Raw genomic sequence first — 7,796 nt, 5'->3', positions numbered from 1 at the left:
ACTCCTTGTTATTTTACGATTGTCCTAGTTTTTTTTCTGTCTAGGCTAACTTGATATCTGTGCCATCCTCCCCAGGCCAAATCTCCTCTTGGTGTGAAGTTCAGTATTTCTTAGGCCATCAGAGAAAAAGAATTAAATCAATATATACTAAGCATCTAGTGGGCCATCAAGTACTGTGCCTTTGTGCCTTTTTCATACAAGGCCACATTTCCGTTCCAGTTAGGATTTTCTGAGGTAAGCACGAATTTTTCTATTTTGCAGGGGAAAAAATTAAGAATAAAAGAGCTAAATCACTTGCTCTAAAGTCCCCATTCACCACAAATATCCATGTTTCTTCATTACAAAGTGTCAGTTGTGTTACCAGGAGAGTAAAACTTCAACCCGATTGCCTGGTTCCCACACTGGGAGTCAAGCTCATGTCGCCTGGGTGAAAACCAAGAATCCCAACCCCTAGACCACCATGGAAATGGGAACCATTGCTGTCTCATAGGCTTCTGGACTCTGTAACCCCGAAGAATGGGGAAAGGGGCCCCGGAGGCTCAGTGAGTTTACCGTTCAAACAAATACTGTGAACCCAAAGAGCTTTGTGAGAGAGTGATTTATTAGAGAGAGAGAAAAGGCAGCTCCCACGCTGTGGTGAGAGGGGACCCAGAGAGGGAATCCACTTGGGGAGGGGAGGCTGAAGTTTTTTTTTTTTTTTTTTTTTTTTTTTTTTTTTTTTTTTTTTTTTTTTTTTTTTTTTTTTTTTTTTTTTTTTTTTTGCCATTTCCTCCCCATTCATGTTCCCGTCCAATGAGAGGAGTGCTTTCAAACCTTTGGATTGATTGATCTTTGACTCTGTTACTCAGTGGCTACTTGTTTTACAATTTTGAGTCACAGAGCCCCCTCCTCCAAGAGCCCGTCAGTGCGAGTCTTGGGGACAAAAGCCCTAGCTGGCTTGCCCTCCTGCGGGGATGGTAGACAAAGATCTTTACCTGGTCCATGGGGAGGAAGGTGCCCAAAGAGCCCTAGCCACCTTCTGAGGCAGGAAGCCAGGGAATTCCTGCACTTGAAATCACGCCCCTTGCGGACCCAGGAAGAGAAGTCCCCCTAACACCGTGCCTTGGTTGTAAGAAGCTATGACAAGTTAACTGATGCTGCTCTGACTTCAGTAAGTTTAAATAGTCTCAGTTTCCTACAAGAGGAAAAACATTACCTGGGTAAGCCCAAGCGTCTCTTCATAACAGTTGTGCTGCTGAATTGGGGTCGCCACGCAAAAGCCCACAAAAATAAAACCACCCTTATGCTCATTCCAAACCATTCTCCTCCTAAATGAATTAAAATCTAAGAAGCACTGCAAGAGCATAGGAAGCCAATCTTGAGTTAATGTGCGGCACCTTTGAGAATAGAAAGAGGAGGGAGAAGATGAGATTGGTAAGGTAGGTCTCTCCAATTCAGGCAGCATGGCTGAAGCACATAGAAGAATTACTGAAGACTCAGATCTCAGTCAAGCTGTTCATGGAGGCAAGGTGAGGACAGACTCTTTCTTGAATGTGGTAGAAATAGAGCCAGACTTAAGCAATATCTGTCTTAGTTAAGCATTGTTGGTTTTTTAAATATGACTGAATAATCCCATGTAGCAGCTTAAAACAACACAGATAAATACAAAGGTTTTTTTTCTCTTTCCCAAATTTCTTTGGAAATCACCAAGTCTAATTTTAGAATACATTAAACCAATCTTATATTAATCACTAATTAAAAAAAAATTACAGTTATTAGAAAAATGGAATTTTGCATTTTTAAAAGATGTCTTCTGACCTTTGGAAATCTTTGTTCTTTAGTTAATTGTATGCAAATAAAAAATCAGTGAGTGTATTTAAATGTAAATTTTACATCATTTTTTCCCTTCACTTTTAAAGTAGTTCTAGTTCTTTCATTAGTTTTGTGCCAAGATATCAAAAATGTGACTTATTTATGTTTTCATTTTTTCAGTATACCTAAGATGTGAAAACAGCTTGTGCCATCATTAAAAAGTCATTTTAACAAATGACCCTAGAAAGTCTCACTACTTCCAACCACCTTCCTTTCCCTCTGCAGAGGAGCCAGAGCACGGAGATTTATACTCCAGACAAGTTGGGGTACTTTGTGCCCTAACTGAGGTTGCTGTGAGCCCAATCCTTATCATGCTGTCACCACTTCACCACCAAACCAGAGGCCTCCGCCCATGACTCCCCTGAGCTTGTGCAGTTTCTATGTCAGTTAAGCAGTTATAAGTAAAGTCAGCTATTTGACTGATACTAATGTGGAACCAAAGGAACATGAGGACAAAGGGGGTTGAGGGCAAATCCTGCTGAACATGTGGACTGTGCCCCACACTGTACAAGGCATTTTGTGTATTCTGTGTCATTAATAGTTTTCACTGTATTCATTTCCAAGTGACAAATATTAGTATCACATTGAAAAAAAAGTCAAATATCAAACAAGTAAAAAGCATTTAAGTCTAGATGGTTTTTCTGAGTCCAAATCTCTTGAGGTGATATGATTTACATTGTTATGTTTATTTGGCTTCTTTGTTTCACCTTCCTCCCACTGCCTTGCATTCCCCCAAACATACACATATAAACAAAACCAGAATGCTTTCTTGGTCTTGCCTTATATGTAAATTCAACAAATAGCATTCATGGGCTGTGATGGAAGGGCTTTGCCAAGGGCTCCTCTAATAATTCACCATTGTGTTTTTCACCTTTTGAAATTTTCATCATTTGAATCCTTAGAGTATTATGGGTTTCATTTGTCTTACTACACACACGTTAATCATTGTAAGCATTTGTCTTGCTTCAACCTTGCCTATGCCTTGTTCTAAAGGTAATCCTAAATTAGATAAATAAAAGTTATTGTATTTGAATCACCTGAACCAAATGCGTAATTTTTATTTTGATACCAAGCCCATGCTGGTAGGTTGGATCACATGACATAGAACATCCAGGAACCTGTCTCACCTGTGATCTCCACAGGTGCTGCACGTCAGCCATGAGCAGCTCAGAGTCCTTCACCCATGCTTTCCTTCTTTCTCCTTCCTAACCCTGCAAGACTTCTTAAAAATTGGCTGCCATTATTTCATAGGATGAATTCGTTAATTTCTATCTAATCCCTCAGACAATCACTCACCTGGCCCAGGCCTGATCAGTCTGATGGGAGAATAAATGTATAAAATTGTGGGAAAAGAGCTGACCTTTATCCCTCTTCAATCCATGATTCCATCCATCTGTAAAAGGTGACAAATAATACCTGCTTTTGAGTGCTATGAAAATTACATAGAAAATACCCCTCTCAGTGCTCTCTATATGCATTATTTGAGTTTAGTCATTGTATCATTTTTAGAGGGCCAATTTCATTTTCATCTTAAAAATTAGCTGCCATTATCTCATAGGATGAATTAATTAATTTCTATCTAACCCCTCAGACAATGAAAGACAATTAAATAACAGACACATTATATGAATTTTAGTGCTTTAACAGTGCCTTGCACATAACCAATATTACACACGTATATAGCAAACTACCTAAGTATGTACCCATAATCTATCCATTAGTCTATTTTCTATTTATTTATGTATCCATTTATCTGTGAAGAGGAACTAAAAAGTAAATCCATTCTATGTAAGTTGGCGTAAGTGATCCTTCAAGGACAGAATACAGAGAGATATCTAAAAACAAATAAAATAAGTCCTTTATGGATTTATATTTAAGAATTTTACACAAAAAAGGCTTAGAAATACTTAAATATATATAAAGTACTGGCCAAATCTGAGACGCAGTTGGAACACATTCTATGTGCTCAGAAGAGGGAGAATTACAGGCTAAGGCAATCAGGAAAGCCTTTGGAATATGGAACTTAAAAGATGAATAAGGGAGATTACTACTGTTTGCTAGGCACTAAGGATAGATATAGATATTTTGTATGACTTATCTCACCGATTTTCACAGCACTGCGAGGTGGATAGTAGTTGTCATCATCATCGTAGAGTTGAAAAAACTAAGACCAAGCTCACACAGCTGCTGTGAAACAGAGCAGGCATTCTGGACTCACAGTCCTTTATTCTTCATGAGATGCTGCCTCTTCAAGGAAGAATAGAGACCTGGTTGGGGAAATGGCAGACTCAAAGATGTGTCAGGGAAAGAGGGAGGAAAAGGCATTTTATTGAAGTAAAAGGCAGGTACGGGATAGTTTTGGCTTTTATATTTATTTTAAGATAAAAGAAAAAAGAAAATGTAATCACTATAGACTATAGCACAGTTCAGCAAGTGTTTTGTACATAAATCAATAGCTAAAAGAGAAGACTGAAATGTTCTCACCACAAGGAAATAACAATTAAGATAATGAATATACTAATTCTCTAATTTGATCATTTCACAGTGTAAACATGTATCAAAATATCACCTTGTAAATTCAACAAAGAGCATTCATGGGCTGTGATGGAAGGGCATCACAAATATATGCAATTTTTGTCAATTAAAAATAAAATAAATGTTTTAAAGTGAAGAAAAAATAAGACAAAAATGATGGAATGTCACTTTCAAGATTGTTTTATAAAAGACTGGTTTCTGTCTGGAACACTTTCCCTGGTCAACTAGCTTGCCAGCTCTAATGATACTAACTGCTATACAGCGAGGCCCACTGGCAAGGATCTGAAGGCAACCTTTGGTTAACAGTGAAAGAAATAAGGCCCTCAGCCGAATGGCTCACAAGATACACCATCAAGCCATATGAGTAATCCTGAATAAAGTCCTTCCCAAATCAAATCTTGCGATGAAACCACAGCCCCTGCTGACACTTTGCTCACAGTCTGTTGGACCCTGAAGTCGAGGGTCGCAGCTCAGCTACATCCAGATTCCAGGTACACAGAAAATGTAAGATAATGAATGCTGTTTCAAACCACTGCCTTTTGGCAATTATAGCAATAGAACCCTAGCACATTGTGCTATGGGAGTTTAAACTTTATTGAGTTTGTGTGTGTGTGTGTGTGGGCATACACACACACACAGAGATACATGCACCTTAGCAATCTCATTACTTTTTTATGATTTAGACAGTCCAATGTACTGTCCAATCTGGATACATATTTCCAAAATAAGACAAGTCCTCAGGTGCTAAAATGAGCTGAATACCATTAGAAATTAAAATGGAGCCTGGGTACAAAATAACTCTCATATCTCATAAGCATTAGGCATAATAGAGGCTTATTAAATTATATTTCTACTAGAAAAAGAAATCCTGAAAATCAGGAAGATAACAATTTTTTACAATACAGAAAACAACCTTCTGCAAAATTCAATGCACACTCATTAATATATTTTCTTATTTTTTATTTTATTTTTTTGAGATAGGTTCTCACTCTGTCTCCTACACTGGAGTTCAGTGGTGCAATCATGGCTCACTGAAGCCTCAACCAGCTGGACGAAAGAGATCCTCCTGCCTTAACCCATGAGTAGTTGGAACCACAGGCGCCTGCCGCTATGCCCGGCTATATTTTTTTAATATGCAAAGATGAGGTCTCACTATGTTGTCAAGGCTGATCATGGGCTCCTGAGGTCAAGCAATCCTCCCACCTCAGCCTCCCAAAGTCCTGGAATTACAGTCATGAGCCATTACGTCCAGCCTTATCTTTTGATGACAACATTGCAGGGCTAATTCAATATTTCCTGGAATTATTTAATGGCATTTACTGTTATTGTCCTCACCTACAGACAGTGGCAGTATTCAGTTTTTCCTCTCAAAGTTTTCCAGGGATAATTAAGGAGATTCAAGGGGCATCAACTCAGCATCTCTGAAAAGACGTAAAAATAACAAGAGAAACAATAGAAAATACTCAAGCAGCACCAAAGAAAGCTGAAGGTGTCAGTGAAACTTCTCTAATATAATATATATTAGAGAAATATGTATTTAAAGAAATAGGTACTTTAAAAAACCTATCTAATTTTTTATTGTTAACTGAAAATTCTAAGTTGAAGTAGAGCTGAGAAATGGAGCTTTAAACCAAATAAAGCATGGCTCTCTAGCCCGTTGATTCAAGGGACCCAATCTACTGATCTCTTCTTAGAACATGAGGCAGAAACCAGGCAGTACGTGAGGTGAGAAGTTCCCAACTTTGCAGTAATTGCTAATAAGCACAATAAACAAATGTTCTTACCAAAAGGCAAGTCGACTGAAATTGCTACAGCAAGGACAATACATGCATAGAGAAATGAGTTAAAGAAATGCATCCTAATTGAATACATTGTATAACTTATCACCACAGACCTAAGTTAATACTTAATATAATTCTCAGAAAGCAAGAGAGCATGCAATAATATGTGCAACTGCATAAACAGCCTAAAATTAAATGCAGTGGAACTATAAAGTAATGAGACTGTTGAGGTGTATATGTGTGCATGTTCAAGTGTATTTTTGTACAAAAATGTAGCAGAAATTAGAACTTTGTGAGAGTGCTGTTGCTTTTTCTTTAGAAAAAAAAAAACATGTATATTGCAGTGATATTATACATGTCTTAGTTTAGTAATTATGAGTATTTTTACTTACGGACCCCTCAGAAACAGTTGCTGATTTTAATACCACTCAAAGCATCATAGAGTTAAATCGTTAAGCAGTTTTGTTTTGGGGATTTTAGAATTATGTATAGCTATACATCTATTTATCTTTTACACAAGATTTGAGCCTGATTTTTAAAAGACAAACTTAATCAATAAAATATATAAATACTAAAAATATGTTCTAGATATACTTATAAAATGTGTTATAATAAATTTAAATATATATATTAAATTTAAAACATCAATTTGAACAGAACATGGTGAAAGTAATATGTTGGCATGCAAATCATAAAAAAATCACAGAGCTTTTAAAGACGTTTTGTTCCAAACTTCCTGGAAGCCAGTGCTAGAATTGTGGCTAAGGAGACTGATTGCATGACTCACTAGCTAAACAATTTGTTTGTTCTTAAATAAGAACATAGGTACATAACACATAAACTCTGGGATAATGATAGGCACTAATGTAGGACCTAAGCATTCCTGACTCTTCCATTTATTAACTATTTAAGGATCAACATGAACACTTATTTGAAATGTTACTTCGTTTCTTTGAAAATAGAATTTCATTGTCCCCAGGATGTGAATCAAGCCAGCATACAACAACTGATGTTCATGCCTCATAAAAATTCAAACAAATAAGTCTGCAAATAAATCTATCAAAGTTGAACCATGTTGTAGCATGTACTAGAATTTAGTTCCTTTTTAAGTCTAAATAATATTCTATTGTGTCTAAGATACTACTTCGCTTGTCCGTTTAATTATTAATAGATATTTAGGTTGTTTCCACTGGTGGGCTATTGTGAATAATGCTGATGTGAATATTGGTGTAAAAGTACCTGTTTGAGTCTTTGTTTTCAATTTTTGGGTATACACTGAGAAACAAAATCACTGGATCATATGATAATCTTATGTTAATCTCTTTGAGGAATCATCAAGCTGTTTTTCATAGCAGTTGCACCAGTTTAAATTTCCACAATAAAGGAAATAAAAGGGTCATTTTTTCCACAGTTTTCACTAACACCTATTATTTTCCTTAAAAAAAATGATACCTCAGTTTGGTTTTGATTTGCATTTTTTAAATGATTCAAGTTATTAAACATCTTTTCATGTGCTTATTAGCCATATGTGTTTTACCTGGAGAAATATATATTCAAACCTTTGGTAATTTCTGAGTTGTTTTGTTTGCTGTTGAATTGTAGAGACCCTTTATATATTTTGTATACTAT

General features: G+C 36.5%; 1 pseudogene; it reads left to right on the top strand.

Moving 5' to 3' along the window:
- The first annotated feature begins 1,442 nt into the window (after window positions 1-1,442).
- Window positions 1,443-7,796, top strand: part of LOC108315040 — a 30,862-nt pseudogene continuing 24,508 nt past the window's right edge.

The sequence above is a fragment of the Cebus imitator genome, unplaced genomic scaffold (genome assembly GCF_001604975.1).
Source record: "Cebus imitator isolate Cc_AM_T3 unplaced genomic scaffold, Cebus_imitator-1.0 Scaffold167, whole genome shotgun sequence".
In the NCBI taxonomy this organism is placed as follows: domain Eukaryota; kingdom Metazoa; phylum Chordata; class Mammalia; order Primates; family Cebidae; genus Cebus; species Cebus imitator.
The sequence above is the reverse complement of the archived record's forward strand: the minus strand, read 5'-3'. Positions and strand labels throughout refer to the sequence as shown.